Source organism: Leucopleurus acutus (assembly GCF_964270905.1).
Source record: "Leucopleurus acutus genome assembly, chromosome: 2".
Classification (NCBI taxonomy): Eukaryota; Metazoa; Chordata; class Mammalia; order Artiodactyla; family Delphinidae; genus Leucopleurus; species Leucopleurus acutus.
The window spans coordinates 155,268,718-155,290,987 of NC_139143.1; the positions used below are offsets into that span (position 1 = coordinate 155,268,718).

The following is a 22,270-nucleotide window of genomic DNA, read 5'->3' on the forward strand; positions in this document are numbered from 1 at the left end:
TCCCCACCTAGACCAGAGATCACGAGGCTGGCCAGTCAAAATGTTTATTAAGCACTTCATCCTTCTCCCTATCTTGGGATAATCTGGGGCGTCTGTATTGAGCAGACACGCAGAGGGATAACAAAGAAAAACTCTGGTGGGCTTCCAGGAGGAGGAGAAATGAGGCAGATCTGGTATTCATGAGTAGGAAGGAACATCGAGAGCAGACTTAAGTGAGGATGTAGAAAGGCCTCCAGGAGAAGGAGTGTCTTGTCACTTGGATTCCCTGTGCTTCTTGACCAAGGCCTCCACCTCCTTCATGAACCGGAGACACAGTTCCTCTTCTCATGGCAAAGCGGTGCCCTGCACAGCCGCCGAAAGCCCCACAGATCCTCTCACCACCTGCATAGAGAGAGGGTCTGTGTACTCAGAGCCTGCTTCCTGCTCACAGACCCCTTGTCCAGCCTTCCTCACCACCTTCAGGTGTGCATTAATCCAAATATCTCACCCCCAGTCTATATTAAGGTAGAGATGTCCCGGATCTTAGATTTCCAGGCTTCCTCAGCTCTCAGCAAAACCTGGGAAAACAGTTCTGCTTTGGCTACAATTCTCCAGGGTTAAGATATAAAACTTGCTCCCTGTGTAGAGAGCTGACTATAAGGATGAAATATAAAACCGAGTATCCACCCCAGTGTTCTCAGCAAAGGAAAGAAGAATGTGCAAATCCCTGACCCAGAGTCTCATTACACTTCTGCAATGAAAGGGGCGCCTTGACCCCAAACACAGGCCCAGGAACATAGGGGCTGAGCCTGAGTCCCTGCCATGAAATCCAAGCATAGTCGTAGGCATTCAAACATGTTTTCATTGCTTTATGACAATATCATATAAGCCCTTATTTGCCTTTGTCTCTGGAGCCAGGTCACATGGCTTCAAGTCCTGGCTCCTTCACTTCAGCTGGGTGTGTGGCTTTGGTCAAGTCCCTTAACTTGTCTGTGCTTCCATTTCCTCATTTGCAAAACCTCACAGGACAGTTATGGGATTTAATGATTTAATATATATACAGCACTTTTAAACAGCTCTTGGAACAGAGTAAGAGCTCAAAACACATTAGATAGTATCATTATTGTTATCTTCTCAGAATTCAGGTCAGCAGTTCCACTGGGTAACTCTAGCACTAAAATCAATTTCCAGAAAAAATAAGTTACTTAATGTCTGACTCAGACACATGCATACTTTTCAGAGCCAGTCTCTCTCTTTCCCTCTCTCTCTTCCTCTCTCTCACCCAAGTCAGGGTTGTTATTTTAGACCATGAATTAAATAGGTCCATGGAAATATTTCCTTTGTGAAGCCCTCTCTGAATTAGTAATAGTAGCATTTATTGAACACTTCCTACATACAAGGCATTATGTTAATTGCTTCACTCTTTTTCCATTTAAACTTTAGCACAATCCTGCAAGGTAGATGTTTTAAATCCCGTTTCCCTGGGGAAGAAACTGAGGCCCAGAGAGGGTCAGTGTCCAGTTCAGTTACAGAGTAAGCTCCTAACCAGGGACCTTCGCCCTGCTCCGCCTACCCTGCCTCTGGGATCGACTTTCCCTACAGAAGTGTTAAGGAAACCACTGCTTTTGCAAAGTATTCTCCCCTGACAAGGACAGAGGTTGACTTGGAGGTCAAATAGTGTGTCAGGGATGGGGTGAAACTGCATCGGAAGTCATAAAGGGTGAACACCAGGAATGAACGGCCCCACCCCAACAGGGAGAGAGGCAGAGAGGAAAACTGACCTCCTGGAAATCTTTTTCGGAACGATCTCTGTAGTAGCCCCTGTAGAAGGCCAGTTCCTCCTCATCCTGTAGCATCACGGTGGTGACGGGCACCACACCGGCAGGGAAATTCAGGATGTTGTACAGGGCCAAGTAGGAAGATCTACCTGTAGGAAGATCCAGGTAAGCCCAGAAAATTATCTGCTCAGAAAAGACTCAGTGGGAAAGAATGCGGGTGAGCACTCCCTCAGGGTCCTTCTTGGAACTGCAGCCCTCTGCTTGTAATAGCCAGTTCAGTGCAGGGGGTCGGCCTGACCGCTATCTCCTGCTCCCCACAGTGGAGGGAAGGAGAAAATCAGAATCCTCTCTGCACACGTGGCCAAAATGCACATGAAAAGATGCCCAACATCACTAATTATTAGAGAAATGCAAATCAAAACTACAATGAGGTAGCACCTCACACCAGTCCGAAGAGCCATCATCAGAAAATCTACAAACAGTAAATGCTGGAGAGGGTGTGGAGAAAAGGGAACCCTCCTGCACTGCTGGTGGGACTGTAAATTGATACAGCCACTGTGGAGAACAGTATGGAGGTTCCTTAAAATACTAAAAATAGAACTACCGTGCGACCCAGCAATCCCACTACTGGGCATATACCCTGAGAAAACCATAATTCAAAAAGATACATGCACCCCATTGTTCATTGCAGCACTATTTACAATAGCCAGGACATGGAAGCAACCTAAGTGTCCATCAACAGGGGAATGGGGCTTCCCCGGTGGCGCAGTGATTGAGAATCCGCCTGCCAATGCAGGGGACACAGGTTCAATCCCTGGCCCGGGAAGATCCCACATGCCGCGGAGCAACTAAGCTCGTGTGCCACAACTACTGAGCCTGTGCTCTAGAGCCCGTGAGCCACAACTACTGAGCCCACGTGCCACAACTACTGAAGCCCACGTGCCTAGAGCCTGTGCTCCACAATGAGGGAAGCCACTGTAATGAGAAGCCCGTGCACTGCAACAAAGAGTAGCCCCCACTCGCCGCAACTAGAGAAAGCCTGCGTGCAGCAACGAAGACCCAAAACAGCCAAAAATAAATAAATAAATAAAATTTTAAAAAAAAAAAAAAAACAGGGGAATGGATAAAGAAGATGTGGTACATATACACAATGGAATATTACTCAGCCATAAAAAGAATGAAATAATGCCATTTGTAGCAACATGGATGGACCTAGAGACTTTCATACTGAGTGAGGTAAGTCAGATACAGAAAGACATCATATGATATCATTTATATGTGGAATCTTAAAAAAAAAAAGGATACAAATGAACTTATCTACAAAACAGAAGTACAGTCACAAATGTAGAAAACAAACTTATGGTCACCAGGGGTTGGGGGGGCAGGGATAAACTGGGAGATTGGGATTGACATATACACACTACTATATATAAAATAGATAACTAATAAGAACCTGCTGTATAGCACAGAGAACTCTATTCAATACTCTGTAATAGCCTATATGGGAAAAGAATCTAAGAGTGGATATATATATAACTGATTATTATAATATATATATATAACTGATTCACTTTGCTGTACACCTGAAACTAACACAACATTGAAATCAACTGTACTCCAATAAAAATGTTTAAAAAAAGAATCCGCTCTGCAAAGCCTTACTCAAGTGCCAGGCACTGTGCTCCCCTCTCTGTGTTGCTGAGTCCTTGACTCCTCTCCACCCTGTGAGATGCGGATTACTATCCCGCATGTACAAATGGGAAACCGAGGTGGCAGACAGGTACACAGGTACACAGCTAGTGGGCAGCAGAGGATTCAGCCATGCCCTCAAGTAGATGGGGCTCCAGGAGGGCTGGAGTGCGCAGTGTAATCCTGAGTTGAAAAGGCAGCTCCTCCGAGCAGTCACCTGTGTGCAGGGAGTGAGCATCAAAGCAGCAGTGAGGTGGACAGAGGGCACTAGAGCAGAGCCAGATGTGGAGTGTGCCTTTGGGCAGCCACGTGGGGGAACCCAGAGGAGAGGACTCCAGGCTTGAGGTGGGTTTGCATTCTGCATGGTATCACCTCTGAGACCTGCACCTGCGCTGGGGATGGGTTGCTGCCCTGTGCTGAGGCTTGCATTTGCAGGTGGCCTGGGCTGAGGCCACCTTTGTAAGTGAGGCAGCAGAAAGCATGTTAAGAGTGAATGGGGAGGACTTCCCTGACAGTCCAGTGGTTAAGACTCTGCGCTTCCACTGCAAGGGGCGTGGGTTCAATCCCTGGTCAGGAAACTAAGATCCCAAATGCCATGGGGCCAAAAAATAAATAAAAATAAAAGCGTAACATTTGAGGATTTCCCTGGTGGTCCAGTGGGTGAGACTCTGCGTTCCCAATGCAGGGGGCCCGGGTTCGATCCCTGGTCGGGGAACTAGATCCCACATGCATGCCGCAACTAAGAAGTCTGCATGCTGCAACTAAAAGATCCTGCATGCCACAACTAAAGATCCCGCATGCCGCAACTAAAGATCCCGCATGCTGCAAGGAAGATCCCACCCACGTGCTGCAACTAAGACCCAGCACAGCCTAAATATATAAATATTTTAAATGTAATTTTTTTTAAAAAAAAGAGTGAATGGATATGCTAAGAGAAAGAAGTCAGATCCCCAAGCCTCATACCTCATGATTCCATTTATATGAAGTCCTAGAAGAGGCAAAACCGTAGTGACAGAAGGCAGACCAGTGGTTGCTGGAGGTAGGGGTGGGGTGAATTGCAACAGGACGTGAGGGAAATTTGGAGGATGATGGAAATAGTCTATATTTTGATTATGGTGGTTTTTATACATGTATATATACATTTGTTAAAATTCATCAAGTTACTCAAAATTGGTGGATTTTATTGCATGTAAATTATACTCCAATAAAGTTCATTTAAAAAGTGAATGGAGAAAAAAAAAAAGTGAATGGAGGGAATTTCCTGGTGGTCCAGTGGTTAGGACTCCACGCTTCCACTGCAGAAGCCACGGGTTTGATCCCTGGTCCGGGAACTAAGACCCCACAAGCTGCAGGACGTGGCCAAAAGAAAACAGAAAAAAAAAGTGAATGGAAATTGGGAGTGAGTGCTAACAGGTACAGGGTTTCTTTTCAGGACGATGAAAATGTTCTGGAACTAGATAGTGGTGGTGGTTGCATGACATTCTGAATATACTAAAACCCACTGAGTTATACGCTTTAAATGGTGAATTTATGTAATCTGAATTTTTTCTCAACTTAAGAAAACATTTAAAAATAGTGAATAGCATCAGAGGTCAAGGCCACAGAGGCTGTGGCAGGACTCAAAGGTCCTGGACTCCTAGTCTCACCCACCCCACCCCCGCCAAGACTCAGTGCCCTCTCACTTGATGCCATGGCAGGATAGCCGATATAGAAGGCAGGGTCTCCAGAGCTGATGCCAGTGGCACGTCCAGGTCCAGGGACATCCACTTGGCTATGAACTCTTGCTGATATGCCTGCAGGGATAGTGGTGGGCAGGAGGGTAAGACTGGCAGAGGTCAGTGTTTTCAGGACAAGGTCAGGTGTTGCCAGGCCGAGTCAGCTTAAACACCAGGAAGAATCCCCAGGCTGTGAGATGCAGACTGAGATGGGGGCAGGACGGGGGGATGTCAGGGTCTTCCCAGGGGCCAAGGCGAAGGGATGGGAAGGGGAGTCTGAAGCTACAGTGATTTGGGGACAATGCATCAACCTGGCCCCAGGGAGGCAGACTACATTAACCTCCTAGGTCACCATCCTGGTGCAGCTGGGCATGCCCTGTCGGCCAAGGCAGAGATCTACCTCCTGTTGGGCTACTCCTGTCATCACTCAGGTGTCTGCTGCCCCTGTTCCAGCGGTCCCTCAAGGTCTCCCCAGGCATACATCGCCTCCACTGCTGTGTGCTGCTCTCACAGTTCCTTGGGTGTCCTTGGGGAATGGGGAAGACTGAGAAGTCCAAAGGTCAGCACGGGAGGACTCCTTTTCATACAAATGGGGACATGACAGCCAGGAGGCAGGGTCTGGCCTCAATGCCGGCTGCATATCAGCTGGCAGCCGCTACAGGGAATCACCCTGTATCTTGTCCCCTGGCCAAGACACCTTGCCTGTCCAATGTTCCCAAGAGTACACATCCCCTGATCAGAGCCCTACCACCATCACCAGCCAAAGGGACCCACAGTCCCCCTCAAAAATCACAGGTCCCCTCCCCTAAACTGCGAGGCCCCAGGTCAGCCCTCAGGCTGCTCCAGCCCCGATTCCAAACAGCACCTCAACTCCAAGCACACCAGGCCAAGCCCAACAGCAAGGCCAAGCCCAAACCAGCCACATCCCCACCACAGTTCCAACCTTAACCCCAACCCAAACTCAAACCTAACCTCAACTCAGGCCCAACCTTTATCCCAGCTTAACCCAATTCTAGCACGCACTCAGAGCTCAACTCCAAATCTAACCCCAGCCCCGGTCCCAGCCACACCCAAAAGTCTAAATCTAACCCCATGTCAGGCATGACTCTAAAACGCTAATTAGATCCCAAAGTCTAAACAGCCCTGTCCCCAGCAGACAAGCTCCCCGCAGCCACGTGACCCTCATCCAGTTCCCATGGGAAACCCTCGTGAGCTGGACCTGAGGAGACTCGACTACTCACCCCACTCCATGAATCTCTTCCAAATTCTCTCCAGTCCGGGGCTCCCAGAGGAGGGGAGAGATGGGGAGACCGACTTCAGAAACCACAGGGCAACACCAGCCTGCCCGGGACAGGGGTCCAGGAAGAGCAACTCTGCTCTGCTTGTCCCTAAGCCCCTGACCACGACACCAAGCCCTGGGACCTCTCTAAGTCCCACCCGCTCTAAATCCCCTTCCCTCTCACTGACACTCCCCATCACTGAGCCTCTCTGAAGCCCCTCCCCTCTCTGAGAGCACTCCTGTCTTTTGGCCCCATCCCCCCTCTTTCAGTTCCTCTCCTGTTGAGCCCTTCTCTGAACCACCACATTATCTGGGCCTCCTCTTCCTCTCTGACCCGACCTCACCCCCTGGGAGCCCCTCCCCTTTCTGAGCCCCTGTCCTCTCTGGGCCCTTTTCCCCCCCGAGTCCCTCCCGCTCTGGGTCCACACTCACTGTGTACTTCAGGATCCAGGCCAAGAAACAGTTGAGTGGGTCTGGCAGGCGGAGCTGGCTGACCATGTCCTTCATGTTGGGGTCCACAATGTCCCCCTTACTGAGGAACCACAGACACAGAGCTGGTCAGTTACAGCCTTCAGCCACCGGCTGGCTCCCACCACCCAGCTTCCCCTCGGTAGATAAGCCACGGAGGGAGGTCAGACCCAAAGAAACACTCTGCTCTCACCAGCACCACCCCTGGAATGTGTGCATTCTGAAGACGGGGCCTGAGTGGGCGACTCGCTGCATAAGGTCACACAATTAGCCAGAGGCATCCCACCAGCCCAGGCCCGCAGCTCCTCTCCTAGGGCTCAAGTTGCCACCAGCCCCCTCCCCATTTCCACCATGCCCCATATCTGAGTCCCAGCAGACATACAGCTTCTCCAGAAGAGTGGCCCCTCCCTCAGCAAAAGGACCCCCGCCCTACAGATGTAAGAAGGCATACACGGCACGGCGGAGAGCGAAGGGGATGACCTGGGGAGACAGAGGCCGAGTCAGGGCCTGGAGCTCGTCCTGCTCTGCCCTGTGTTCTCTCTGTATCCCTCAGGATTTAGAGAGAGGGTACCACCTCACCCCTCACCTCCATCCACCTCAGCCCCGCAGCAGGGCGTGAGAAGCCTCGTGCCATGCTCACTCCCTCAGCCCACACAGAGATGAGACAGAATTCGAGCTGCCTATTTAGCTGTGACCCAGCCCCTTGCCAAGTGCTTTACTGTGAGCTCATTTAAACTGCACAGCCACCCGGTGTGTTAGAAACCTGAGGCTCACGGGGGTGAAGAGACTGGCCGGGCAATTCTCAAAGGGGAGGCAGGGCAGGGAGGAGCTGCCGGGGCGTGGGAGGTCGGGGAGGAGGGATTTCGAGGACAGAGCACTCCTTACAGCCAAACGGAGGCAACAGAAACCCCGGCTATGGGAATCGTAGGCGTGAGCCCCAGAGTCCCCACCACCGAAGGGGGATGCCTTCCTCACAGGGTGGGGCCCACCCTGCTCCCACCTCCACCCCATCAGTCTTCTGGTCCAACCTCTTCATTATACCCATGTGGAGACTGAGGCCTAGAGAAGAGACGTGACTTGGCCAGGGTTACCTAGAGGCCTAAAGGCCCCGCTTCACTCGATACCAGGCTCTCTAAACCACACTTGCTGAGTACGCTCTGTGTGTGTTGGGTATATGATGCTGGAGTCCCTCCCTCTCTGGGGGTGATATCTTCTACAGCTCAGGGCGGCAGAGAAGCCAAAGCAGCGGGCATCCAACTGACTGACCGAGCGTGTGGGCTTCCTGCTCACTGCACCCTGGGCTGAGAAAGGAGGGCTTCACAGGGGATGGTCAGACAGCAGACCCCCCAATGAGGAATGAGGGGCGGGGGGAGGGAGCCCTCCAGGCCTGACCCCCACCTGGCTCACCTCCTCCCTGAAGGGCAGGGGGGCACGGTGGGGTGCAGCGGGTGCACGTCTTCAATCAGCAGCGCTCGCAGGCACAGCACCAGGCTCTTCACGTCCCAGGCCGTGGGGCCAGCCGCTGTGGTCACTGCACAGAGGGGGCAGAGGGAGGCAGACACACCGCATCCTTTCTGCTCTGGGGACCCCCACTGCCTGGCCTCGGAGGGTGGGACCCAGGGCCATGATCAGGGCAAAAGGAAGAGGCCCTGGGGCCAACCTGGGTCAGGGGTTGAGGACGGGTGGAGTCGGCAGACTGGCTAAAGCGACTCTAGTGCCTGAAAGGAGACCCTCATCTGGGGCAGAACATGAAGAGACTGCTAGGAGAGGTTAAAGCACCTCTCAGTGGGGCAAGAGTCACTGGACTAGGGAGCCACGCAGAACCTTCTCCCAGATTCCTTGATCACCAGTGGGGCCAGTCTGTCTGAGATACAGGACAAGTGAAATGTCCTTGGAGAAAGGCAGGCGGGTTTGTCTTTGAATGGATGTGGCCATTCAATGAGGCCTTCAGATGAGGCCAAGACCTCACCTGATTTCCTCCCCTCGACAGCAGAGGCAACTCCGGAGTAGCTGCAAAACCCCACCCACCCAGAGCCCAGCTCAGCACCTGAAGGGAAGGACTTGGGTGCCAAAGAGGCTTGAGCACCCAGCCAGTGCACTCCCCCGGGACCCAGCACACAAGAATGGGAGCTATTTCAAACCCTTCCATGACTTTCTACTGCCCACAGCATAAATCTGAGCTCTTCGACTGCCCTTCAAGGCTCTAAACTATCAACTCCTTCCATAATTTCCCCTTCTAGCCTTTCCACACACCCATATCGCTCCAAGCAAAATAGGCTGCTTACAGAATTACAGCCTTCTAGATGCCACTGCATGTCCATCCTTCAAAACCAAGCTCAAGGGACTTCCCTGGTGGCTCAGGGGTTAAGAATCCGCCTGCCAGTGCAGGGGACACAGGTTCGATCCCTGGTCCAGGAGGATCCCACGTGCTGCGGAGCAACTAAGCCCGTGCGCCACAGCTGCTGAGCCTGTGCTCTGGAGTCCATGAGCCACAGCTACTGAGCCCATGTGCCACAACTACTGAAGCCCATGCGTCACAACTACTGAAGCCCATGCGCCTAGGGCCTGTGCTCTGCAACGGGAGAGGCCACTGCAATGAGGAGCCTGCGCCCAGCAACAAAGAATGGCCCACGCTCGCCGCAGCTGGGGAAAGCTCGTGTGCAGCAACGAAGATCCAATGCAGCCAAAAATAAATTAATTAATTAATTTTAAAAATCCAAGCTCAAACACTGCCTCCTCCAGGAAGCCTTCCCTGCCTTTGACTTGCCTCTGAAAGTTTAAAATCTAGGCTTTTAATAAATCTCTGTTGAAGAAAATGTCAGCTTCACCCTGTAAGTTCCCACAAGATTTGACCCTCTCTTAGAGCCTCGATCACTTGCTGACTAAGCCATTCGGATGTCTAAGAGCACAATAGGGCCAGGGACTAGGTCTGAGAGTGTTCTGTGTCCCCATTACAGGGCCCACACAATGTAGGTACTCAGAGTGGGGTTGAAAGATAGGTGGAGGGGTGGATAGATGTACGGATGAATGCAAGATAGATGGAAAGATTAATGGAAATACGTATGGAGAGGTGGGTGGATGGATGAATGGAGGCAAATATGGATTGATTGATGACCAGTTGAGTGGATGGATGGAGAGATAAATGGGTGAATGGATGAATGAATGAACGAGTGGAAGGAAGGATGTGTGTAAGTTCTTCAAGGGCTGGGATGTTTGTCCATTTTGTTCACTGATGCATCCCAAGTACCTAGTACAGTGTCTGTCCAATAAATTAAATGGCAGATGAATGGTGAAATTGCTTGATGGATAGAGACTGGGATGATGACTGCATGGGTGGATGAATGGATGGGGAATTGTTATAGATGGATAAATGGATGGGTTAATGTATGAGTAAGGGGAAGGGTAGGTAGATGGATGCATATACAGATGAATGAATTAATGAAGTAATGAATGAGTGGACAGTCTATTCCACTGCCACCCATACCAAACATGGTGTGTTTAGCTGTGGCTGAGGCAGGAGTTATTTGAAGCCCTCCTACCTTGACCCACTTCCCCTAGTACTGAGCTAATGAGAGTTGATGTGCGGACCAGACCCCTAGTTCCTCCAGGCTGGGCTGGAGGAACCCACCACCGAGTGCCTGAGGCAGTATCCTGTGGTTGGGAGGCCACAGACACCACTAAAGCTGGCCACAGACACCACTAAAGCTGGCCACAGACAACACTAAAGCTGGCTGGAAGGCAGACACTGCCACCAGTGTTGGTACCCATGCCCAGGATGGAACTCCCTCCTGCCAGGAGCGCTCCCTCACCCCCTGAGGAGCCCCCAGGTGTCTTAAGTTCAAAGGGTTGAATCTCTGCAATCAAAGCTGAGGGAAGCAGAAGAAAAGGGGCTGGGAGGGGAAGGTTTAACTGGAGAAGACTGGCCCGCCCACAGAGAGGCCGGCCTCCCTCAGAGTCACCCCCAGGGCTGGTGAGCTCCACCTGCGGTGCTGGAAACCTCCTAGTGTCCCTTCAGCTGAGGTGAGGGGCTGCTGCTGCAAGAGTCACCAAGCACGACTCCTCAAATAAGGATCAAGGAGCCCACAGCTCTGCTATCAGAACTGGGAACAGGTTCCAAAAACAGGTAGAAATAGATACACCAACAGCTGAGTGGGGTGCGGGGTGGGGGGGAGGAGAATAGAGAATAAGAACAATTAGAGAGAAGCTGGAATAGAAACAGAGATGTAACTTTCCAGAACCTTGGGACCTGAGGGCCCTTAGGGAGCATGGAGTCCACCCACACGTTGTCAGATGAGGAAGTTGAGGCTCAGAGGGCAGAGAAGACTTGCCCAAGAACCTCGGTCCCAAGGTCTGTGTGACCGGCCCTCACCTCACCCTCAGCCCTGAGTCTGGACTCTCAGCTGCCTCTTCGTCCTGGGCCCAGCCCCGGCCCCGGCCTGCCTGTTGCAGAGAACTGAGCAGTCTGGGGGATGTTGGTCTTAACGAAGGGAATAGCTACCCGGCCTTGAGCCCTTTCACAATGACCCCATCCATGGCCACCGGCTTCTCCAGGAACGGGGCCAGGCCACATGTCAAGTCATGGCCCTGCAGGGAAGTGACATGAGCTCCAGCCCCTGGGGGTCAGAGTGGAATCAGCCAGCGGATAGACTCTCATCCCCACTCCACTCACACTCACATGCATTCTCTTGCCCTCTGAGACTCAAGTGCTGCACGCTTAGAAGGATTCACAGATGGCAGAAGAGCACAGCACGGTGGTTAAGAGATGGGGTTTGGGAGCCCGACCGCTGGTTCGGTTTCCCAGTTGGCCACTTTCTAACTGTACAGCCTCGATTCAGTAACTTGCCCAATGTCACACACTCAGATGCTCATGTGTATACATGCACGTGTACCCCCAGGGCTCACCACGCAGTCATAGGTAGCCTTGAGGCTGGTGGGGACCCCGCAGAGAAGGCCTCGCTCTCTCTTCTTCACCTTCTTCAATGCCTGCCGTTGTTCCTCACATTCCCCCAGGACATCTGTCAGGCAGTTCACCTCCTGGTGCACTTTCAGTGCCTGAGCAGCTCTGAGGGAGACCAGAGGGGGGCTCAGGGGGTGGCCAGGCACAGGGCACTGAGTCACCCCATCCCCTCTGCCCACCCTGACTCAGAGCAGAAGTGACAGATGACTGTGGCACGAGTCATCTCCCAAGCTGGCTGCAGCGCCACAGGGTCACACCTGTCCCGCAACTCCTCTAAGCAGAACAATGACGGGTGACATCCCCCACTCCACCCAGAGCCCCGGGGTTGGGCCCTGACCCCAACCTTCCCCCCCCACCCCACCCCCAAGGTAGCTGCAGAGGACGCTCTCCAGACTCAGCTTGTCAGCCCGCAGCTTCTGGGCCAACTTCTCCTGGGGCAGCTCCAAGAATGGGCTTGGGGTCCAGCTCTGGCTCCTGTGGAGTTGGGGGGCAGGCAGATGTCATACTGCTGCACTCAGGGCCCCTCACACACTCAACATCACGTCCACATACTCCAGTGGACACAGTGTGCTCATCACATGTTCCTGTGCTCAACCTTAGCATTAAAGACATCTCCTGGTCTGTCTCCCAGTTGTCATGAAAGCCCTACAGGGACACAGGTGTCCTCTTCTGTGTCTGCCTCCCCAGAGCCCAGCCCAGGGCCCGGCACAGAGAAGGCCTGCCTCCCTCCTCGTACCGCTATCCAGCAGGGGCACCAGGGGAGTGGGAGTGACTCTACAGGCACATCTTGGGACACAGGGGTTATGGAAAGTGAGGCTCAGTTCTGCGAGGTTTGCCTTCAGGGCTCAGCCCGGCATCCCACCTTTCCTTCTTCTCCAGTCCCCCCACCCCTGCTGGTCTGACCTTGGGGAAGGGCAAGGTCCAGCATGGGTGGCAGAAGAGCTGGGAGCCAGCCTTAACCACAGCACTGGTCAGCTCCCCTCCCATGGCCTAGGTCTCCTCAGAGAGGCAAGGACCGGAAGTCAATGAGGAGTCAGCCATGCAGGTGAGCACAGACAAGCTCCGCAGCTGCTCTAAGCTCAGCCCTTCAGGGGTGAGGGAGGGCCTGAATCAGCCCTCAGGCCTGAATCAGCCCTCAGGACTCCGGTCAGGGGCAAGGGTGACGTGACAAGGACCTAGCACACGGCGGGCACTCAAGAAGGCGAAGCTGTCTCCCTTTGCCCTCTACGGTCCCAGCTGAGACCCTGCCGCTGGCAAGCTGGAGTGTGGGTTGGGTGGAGCTTTCTTGGTCCTGGAGGGGAGCAGGGGAGACAAAGGGGTTTTCTTGGGAGGTTGGGGGCTCCAAGGCTTCTTGGATTCTTCCTATCCTCACCTTACTCTCCTCTGCAGCGTCTGACTCTGAGACACCTTCCTTCTGGAAACTCTCCTTGCCCTCAACTCCCCTGACTTTCCCCTGTTCTCCAGCAATTCCCGCTCAGTCTCCTCTGGCCCTCCTCTCTCCTTACCTGTCCACCTTCCCTGGGCAACCCCAGTGGCCACTTGGGCCCCACAGTGCCCAGATCTCCCCATTTCTCCAGTCCAGGCCCACTTCCCACCAGGCCTCAGACCCATTTACCTACTCACGGACCCACAGTCATCCAGGACTCATCATTTTTCTGTCAAACCTGTTCTTCCTGAGATTCCCAACTGATGCTACTTGTGTCACCAATGCAGTGAACCTCAAGATCACCCTGGATCCTCAGACCCAAGTTCTTTTTTTTTTTTCTTTTCACACACACACACTGTATTTTATTTCTACAAGACACCGAGCATTGTAAATGGACGACCACAACAAAAGCAGCAATGATTGCAATTACCAAACACGAAACACACTCACACTGTGTCATAATAGTGACAGACCCAAGTTCTGACCATGGATTGATAAATGCTAACACAATCACATGTAAGATAGATGTGTTACAACCCTTCATACGTGCCAGGCCCCATTCCAAGCATTTTACATATAATAATTCATATTACTCCTCACAACAACCCTAGGAGGTAGGTCATGTTATTTTCTCATTTTACAGCAGAAGACCCTGAAGCACAGAGAGCTGTTTACCCAAGAACCTGGGTTCATGCCGGCCTGTGCAGCCCCAGTGACCATTCTCTTATCCACACACAATGCCAATAGGTGGTCCTGCCTCCTTCAAATCTCCCACCTCGGACTCCTTCCTGTCTAGAACCTTCTCTGTCTCTCAGTTTTCTTACAGCCTCCTCACTGGCCTCCCTGCCTCTAGACTCTACCCCTCCAGCTCAGCCTCTTCACTACAGCCTGGGTGATCCTTTCCAGAACTTATAAAACCCAAATCTGACTGCAGGTCCCAGTTGCCCTCAGAATAAAGTTGCAACACCATTCTCTTCAAGATGGTTTAAAGACTTTCACCATAAACATATAACGTGTTCACACATAGATACACCAGTATTCGCAGTTACCCAGTACTTACCCAGCACCAGCAACACGTCAAGCACTCTGCCTGTCCTATTGCATTAAATCTTCACCAAAACCCTTAAATGGGTGCTTTTATTATCATTTCAGTTTCACCAATGAAGGCAACTGGGACACAGAGGTTAACTTTCTTGCCCCAGGTCATAAAGGTGGGGACACTTAAGCCCAAGTCATCTGTAGCTTCACCGCTACCCTCTAATGGCTCTTGGGAGGGGAGCTTTTCTGATGAAGCACTTCCTGGGTGCCAGGCACTGCCCTAGGCCCTTTCTCTGCCTGGGTCCCGGTGGGCCCATCTCACCAGCCTCTTCTTGCCTATTCCCCTCCCGTATACTGCTGCCCAATCTTTCTATTCACTGTGCCATTTTGCCATCTCCGTGCCTCAGCTCAGAGCTCCCCAGCCTGTTTGCCACAAGTGAGACAGGCTGGGACCTGGGCCCCTTTGCTGGGACCTGGGCCCCTTTGCTGCTGTGCTGCAGTGCCTGCACCTGGACACACCTCTCCTCCAGCAACAAAATACAAAGAAACTGTATGGGACTAAAAATGACTGCATACATGCACAGTTGGGGCAAATTTTGGACGCAAAAGATACAAAGAGACCAAAAACCCAACTGCCACTTTCGCAGAACCTGGAGCAAAAGCAGGGTGTCGGGAGCAAAAGCAGGGCACTGCGCATGCCCCCTGCACACAACACCACCTAAGGGGTGGGCAAAACACCTAAGCCACCCCTCTGGCCTGACCCTTGCACACACCCCTACCCTCACCCCATGTAAGAAACAAGCTTGCCCCCCTTCGGGGAGCGAGAAAGCAAGGGAACCTGTTGTTTGTTCTCGCTCCCCCACTGCGGCAGGGGCCCCAATAAAGCCTTGCCTGCATTCCTTGTCTGGCCTCTAGTCGATTTCTATGGATTGGGGAAGGCCAAGAACCCTAGTTGATAACACAAGGACTTTCAGGAGGGCCCGGATATGCATCACCTTGGACAGGGCGAGCATTTGGCTAGAATGCACCTCAACAGCTGCACCCTCCGTGCCTAAAAGATACTGAAATCCTTCTGAGTCACTTAGCAAAGAGCCACTGCCCTGAGCACTGCACTACCCCAGCTGCCCTAGCCCCTCCCCTGGGATTGCATCCTCTCTTCACAGCCCAGCAAGAAAAGGGCTCCTCTAGGCACAGCCTCTGACTCCCTCAGGGGCCACGGAGGGCCAGCCTGTGCTCATCCCTTGCCTTTCTCTCCCCAGTCCTGAGGAGCCCCACCAGCCCCACCAGGGACCACCCAGCACTCACCGGTCCACGGGCACTCCATCAAGACTGAATGCCAACCCCGATTCCCACATAGCTACCTGGGGAGGTGGCACCCTGGTGACACCCTGAGGGCAAGTGCCCGGCATCCATCTGGACCCCTGAGGCTAGCGTTCCCCTGCAGCTGTCCTTGCGTGGCCACTGGTGAAAATGGCAGCCTCTCGGGGAGCTGGGGAGAGGTGGGGAGAGCAGACCAGGAGACACAAATGGGGGCCCTGCTCCTCTGCCAGTGCTGGGGTGGGGGGCTTTCAAGGGCCCGAGGAAGCTTTTCACCAACGCTGATGAATGGAACAAATCTATTAGAATAAATTCACTGAAACTCACTAAAAGCCCACTCAGCAAGGACATTAGTTTTATTGCTAAAATGAGAACTATTGCTTAGAGTGCTTGCTGTATACACACTGTAAACATTTATTAACTTACTTGTGTACTATAATTATAATCATCACCCCATTGTAGAGATGAGGAGGTTAAGGCACAGAGAAATTATTTTAAATGTAAGCATCAGAGTCAGGATTCGAACACAGGCAGCCCAGCACTCTCTTAAGTACCACACTCTTAACCACCATGTTACACAGGTTCTCCCAAGGCCTGTAAGATCAGGTTCGATGTAATTTATATGACATGCTAATAACAGTTTTATGACTTAGTTGACAACAGAGATGCTTGAATATATAAAATCTCGGAGGGCATTAGAAGACCTAGGAATTGTGAGTGTCAGTGCTACTGTTTCAGCAGAAGCTGAGCTAGACTCAGCCGAAGAATGGATGCATTGGTGTTGAGAGAAAGTCTCTACTTAATGAGACTGCAAGTCACCTAATGACTCAGTTTATTGAGAGAGCTTTGAAAGATAGGGACATCTTCAAAAGATGACAACCACATCAGACAATCCCCACAAATTTTCTAAACATCAACAAATTATTTGGAAATTATTAGAATAATCTGATGAAAGAATTGAGCCTCAACTTATATTGCTTTTAAGCCATTTTAGTATATACTAGGTGGGCCAAAATGTTCGTTCGATTTTTTCCGTAAGAAAAGTGCTCTGGTAGCACTTAGTTGTCTTTAACTTCATTTGAAACAATTTTGTTAGATTGTATGTGACAGCTGTCATATCACCCTGCATTTAAAAAAAGACTTACCAAAATTGGTGAATTTTTGTGTAGCCATTTTTTTTTTTTTTTTGTGGTACGCGGGCCTCTCACTATTGTGGCCTCTCCCGTTGCGGAGCACAGGCTCTGGACGCGCAGGTTCAGCGGGCATGGCTCACGGGCCCAGCCGCTCCGCGGCATGTGGGATCTTTCCGGACCGGGGCACGAACCCGCGTCCCCTGCATCAGCAGGCGGACTCTCAACCACTGCGCCACCAGGGAAGCCCTGTGTAGCCATTTTAATATTGAAGACAGAAGAAAAAAAGCAATATTTTCGGCAATATTATGTTTTATTATTTCAAGAGAGGTAAAAACGCAACTGAAACGCACAAAAAGGTTTGTGCAGTGTATGGAGAAGGTGCTGTGACTGATCGAACGTGTCAAAAGTGGTTTGCGAAGTCTAGTACTGGAGATTCCTCGCTGGACGATGCTCCATAGTCGGGTAAACCAGTTGAAGTTGATAGTGATCAAATCAAAACAATAATTGAGAACAATCAACGTTATACCACGTGAGAGATAGCTGACATACTCAAAATATCCAAATCAAGCGTTGAAAGGCATTTGCACCAGCTGGGTTATGTTCATTGCTTTGATGTTTGGGTTGACATAAGTTAAGCGAAAAAACCTTTCTTGACCATATTTCCGCATGCAAGTCTCTACTGAAACGTCATGAAAATGTTCCATTTTTATAACGAATTGTGACGGGCAATGAAAAGTGTATACTGTACAATAATGTGGAACAGAAGAGATCATGGGGCAAGCAAAATGAACCATCGACAACCACACCAAAGGCCAGTCTTCAACCAAAGAAGGTGATGTTGTGTATATGGTGGGATTGGAAGGGTGTCCTCTGTTGTGAGCTCCTTCCGGAAAACCAAACGATTCATTCCAACAAGTACTGCTCCCAATTAGACCAACTGAAAGCAGCACTCGACGAAAAACATCCAGAATTAGTCAACAGAAAACGCATGATCTTCCATCAGGATAACGCAAGACCGCATGTTTCTTTTTTTGTTTTTTTTTTGTTTTTTTCCTTTTTTGTGGTACGCGGGCCTCTCACTGTTGTGGCCTCTCCCGCTGTGGAGCACAGGCTCCGGACGCGCAGGCTCAGCGGCCATGGCTCACGGGCCCAGCCGCTCCATGGCATGTGGGATCTTCCTGGACCGGGCACGAACCTGTTTCCCCTGCATTGGCAGGCGGACTCTCAGCCACTGCGCCACCAGGGAAGCCCCGCATGTTTCTTTTTTAAAAAATAAATTTATTATTTTATTTATTTATCTTTGGCTGCGTTGGGTCTTCTTTGCTGTGTGCAGACTTTCTCTAGTTGTGGTGAGTGGGGGCTCCTCTTTGTTGCGGTGCGTGGGCTTCTCACTGTGGCTTCTCTTGCTGCGGAGCATGGGCTCTAGGCACATGGGCTTCAGGAGTTGTGGCACGCAGGCTCAGTAGTTGTGGCGCTCGGGCTTAGTTGCTCCACGGCAACGTGGGATCTTCCCAGACCAGGGCTCGAACCCGTGTCCCCTGCATTGGCCGGCGGATTCTTAACCACTGCGCCACCAGGGAAGCCCAAGACCACATGTTTCTTTGATGACCAGGCAAAAACTGTTACCGCTTGGCTGGGAAGTTCTGATTCATCCACCATATTCACCAGACATTGCACCTTCGGATTTCCATTTATTTTGGTCTTCACAAAATTCTCTTAGTGGAAGAAATTTCAATTCCCTGGAAGACTGTAAAAGGCACCTGGAACAGTTCTTTGCTCAAAAAGATAAAGAGTTTTGGGAAGATGGAATTATGAAGTTGCCTGAAAAATGGCAGAAGGTAGTGGAACAAAAGGGTGAATACGTCGTTCAATAAAGTTCCTGGTGAAAATGAAAAATGTGGCTTTTATTTTTACTTAAAAAACTGAAGGCACTTTTTGGCCCGCCCAGTAGTGTAGAAGAGATCACCCCGTCCTGCCGAGCCCCACAGGTCCAGGTACGTCGGGCCTTCTCCACGCTCAGCTGGTCCTGCCTCCACGTGTGGTTTGAAAATCAAAGAAAATATATTTTGAAGTTTTTAGTAGATTGATTTATTATTCATATTTCCAAAGTGGTTGTTAAATATGTTTAATGTCATAAAACCCCTCAACCTGAGGTGACCAGAGCCTCCTAGGCAGCAACCTTCAGCCAGTGGACCCTACAAATATTATTTTCTAAGTATTCTATAGAAACACTGTCTTATCTCAGGCTTTTCTCTCTCTGGTACTGCCTTTCCTGTTCCTTCCTCATTTTGGAAAACTCCTACATGTCCTGCAAGGCTTAGTTCCAACACCACCTCTCTGTGAAGCCTTCCCCACCAGCCCTCTCCAGGAAGAAGAAATCACCCCTCCTGCTGAGCCCCACAGCTCCCTGGGCATCTGGCCTTCTCCACCCTCAGCTGAGCTGCCTCCCCTCGTGGTCTGCACAGCTCTGTGTCCATCACACCCCACCCAGACCGGGAGCCTCTTTAAGGCAAGCCTGGGTCAGATGTTAGATTCATCTGTATAATGAATCTGTCCCCAGGGTCCAGCAGAGGCAAGACCCAGGGGAATCCTTTGTGAAATATTCCTAAATGGCAATGAATTGGATTTGTTTGAATCCTGTGAGGGTTTGACCTGTGTTTCAACCTCCCACCTGCCTGGGTCAGAAAGCAGGTCATCTGAGGCCTTGAGGGTAACCCTGGCAGAGGAGTGGCCTGATTGGGAAGGTGCCCAGGACAGACATGTGTAGCTATGTTGGGAAGAGAATAAGGTGCTGAGAGCCAAGAGGCCTTGAGGGAAGGCTGGAGACGCCATGGGTAACCTCACCCCAAACCCTTTACACTCCTCCAGCCAATCAGACAAGCCCCTCCAGGTACCCAGCCAATAACTACCTATCCCAGACACCCACACATACACCAACCAGATGCCCAGACACACCCAGACTCAGACTTCCTCACACATCAGACACACGACACCATGTGTACACACTCAGCCAAACATGCAGACCCAAGCCAGCCGTACATACCTAGATGAATACACGCCAATGAGTAACACGTACACACCCAGCCAGGCACATACACCAAGGCCCGTAACCAAACCCAAGCAGCGTACAGCCAGACACACACCCATCCAGCACACAGTAAAACGCCAGCAGGAGGCACACACAAGCAGACCCTGGTGTTTGCAGTAAAGGAACCTAAACTCACCAATGCACACAGATGCGACCTCCCCACGCACACAGGAATCTTCTCCATCACACGGATTCGCCGCAGCAACCCCATTAGCCCAGATTTCCTCCTCATCAACCAGGGAGGGGCAGCTGCTCTCTGGGGGCAGATTGATTTATCCAACTAATTAGCCCCAATTAATATTAATACACATTCTCAGGAACTGCAGCAGCTCGGGCAGAGAAGCTGCCCGGGCCATCAATCACCGTCCAGGGGACAGCAGAGGACACTCAGGAACTCCAGAGCACGGGGACAGCACCTCAGGCACTACCCCAACCCCCGCTCCCCGGGCTCCCAGAGGGAGTCCGCCACTATCACCCAAAACATCACCAGCCCACCCCTCCTGGGGCAGTTGGGGAGCCCAAGGCCCAGAAAGGGACTGTCACATCCTGCAGGCCACACGGCAAACCGCAGGCATGGTGCAGAGTCGTCTCCGTGCCTCTCCTTCCCGCGCTCCCTCTGCCGCTCTGGGAAGGCTTTGCTGACTTACCCGCAGCTAAGCCGCTTCACTGCGAGGCCCAGCCCAGCCATAGTGACTTGCCTCAGTGCCTTGCACTAACCCCAGCCAAGCTGTCCAAGCCCCCTTTTAAGAAACATAGCTTCCTGGGAGGACCCCATCTCCAGTGACCCCATGTGCTTTGCACCTGTCATGTGCTCAGCAAACATTTGCAGAGCCCTGTGCTGGCGGGGGGAGGGGGGGTGAGAGGCAGAATATGTAGAGCAGGGTCCTGTCCCAGTGGGGTCTGGGGGTGCTCAGGGGCTGAAAGGGCCCTGGCCTCCTACCTCCAATCACCTCCATAAGTTTATTTTATTTCAACAAATAGCCCAGGTAAACACCCACAATTCTGCTGAGCCCTGTGCTGGGCACTGGGAGAAAGGGAAAATACACCGCCCCCGACTTCAAGGGGCTCAAAGGACACAGATGGAGGAGGAACTGACAGGGACACAAGGAGCCAGGATGGGGAGCTGAGTGGGGGGCTGCTCCCTGTCTTCTGAAGAAGATGGGGCAACAGGAGGGGCCCTGTCCTGAGGTGGGACCCACTACTGGGACTGAGTGCTGGGGACCTCAGGGGTCAATGTCCGCTCACCTGCTGCCGGAGACGTTGTGCCAGGGCTGCCATCTGCTGCAGCGCCCCCTCTCCGCGCTTCTGCGCCCTGGGATCATTGCTCAGGGCTGGAGCCTGCTGCACCACCAGCGAGTAAGACAGCCAAGCCGCCACAGGCGTCGTGCGGAGGCGCCATCTGCTTCCTCAGGAGCGCTGCCTTCGTGTTTGTCAGCTACACAGCCAGAGCACACTCCCACGCCTGTTCCCCAACGGGGCAAGAGCCATGGTCCCAGGTGTTGACAGAACCCAACCTCCTCCCAGCCAGTTCTTACTGCCATCTGGACTTATCCCCTATCTGGACAAAGTCCCCTGTTCCTCAGGCCATGCAGAAGAAGGGGCTTTGGCAGAAACTAGCCTGAAGAGGAGCCCAAGACTGCAGGTGGGCAGGTGACCAGGCTCTGATCGCACCTCCTTCACGTCCTCCTCCCCCATCCCACCCATCAGACACCCCACCAGCACCCTAATCTGACCCGCACCAGTTCTGGATGGGGTTGCCTGTGGCTTGAAGGATAATCACCAACGCCCTTAACATGGCTCATAGGTCACAGGGAGAACGACTGAACAGCCCACGGCCGCCCAGAGTTAGCAGCTCACTCTGCGGGTGTCTGGGGCTCAGGCAGAGAAGAAAGGAAGGGACATCTGGGAGGGGGGGGCAGGCAGAGCTCAGAAGGCATCTGTCCCAGGGGACATGATGCAAGGAAGTGAGGACTGAGGCAGGCAGGCATAGCACTCACCCCTGCCCCCGCCAGCCCAGCTAGACTTTCATTCCTGATTCCCAAAGCAAGGCCACACTGCTGCCCCTGGGATTCCAGCTTCCCCAGTCTACTGGTCTTCCCTTCCAGACTCATGTCCCGTTTCCTCATTGGACTAGGAGCTCCCTACCAGTAGGGAGAGCATGCAGAGAAGGAATCTGTGGGGTGGGGTGGGGTGAGGGGATGGAGGTAAACTCCTGGAGGAGGGGCAGGAAAGACGGGGAAGATGTGCAGCGGTAGAGCTGGAGGGATTTGATTTGGGAGCCCTTCCACTCTTGTCTGTTTGGGCCCAGTCGTCTGTATCAGTGGAGGAGAGGGGAGCAGTCTGTCACATCTCAGGCTGCCAGTCACCGGTGAACAGGAGACTGGTGGCCGCACCCTCAAGACT

General features: G+C 52.1%; 1 pseudogene across 1 annotated transcript; it reads right to left on the reverse strand.

The window, feature by feature from the left end:
• Positions 1-252: 252 nt before the first annotated feature.
• LOC309974763 (fatty-acid amide hydrolase 1-like) lies at positions 253-21,562 on the reverse strand (annotated as a pseudogene). Its single transcript has 12 exons — positions 21,539-21,562; positions 21,113-21,208; positions 12,222-12,339; positions 11,811-11,960; positions 11,349-11,492; positions 10,631-10,774; positions 8,316-8,439; positions 7,291-7,337; positions 6,873-6,972; positions 5,129-5,239; positions 1,761-1,906; positions 253-381 (listed from the first exon to the last, which is right to left on the reverse strand). The product of its transcript is annotated as a fatty-acid amide hydrolase 1-like (transcript).
• Positions 21,563-22,270: the final 708 nt, after the last annotated feature.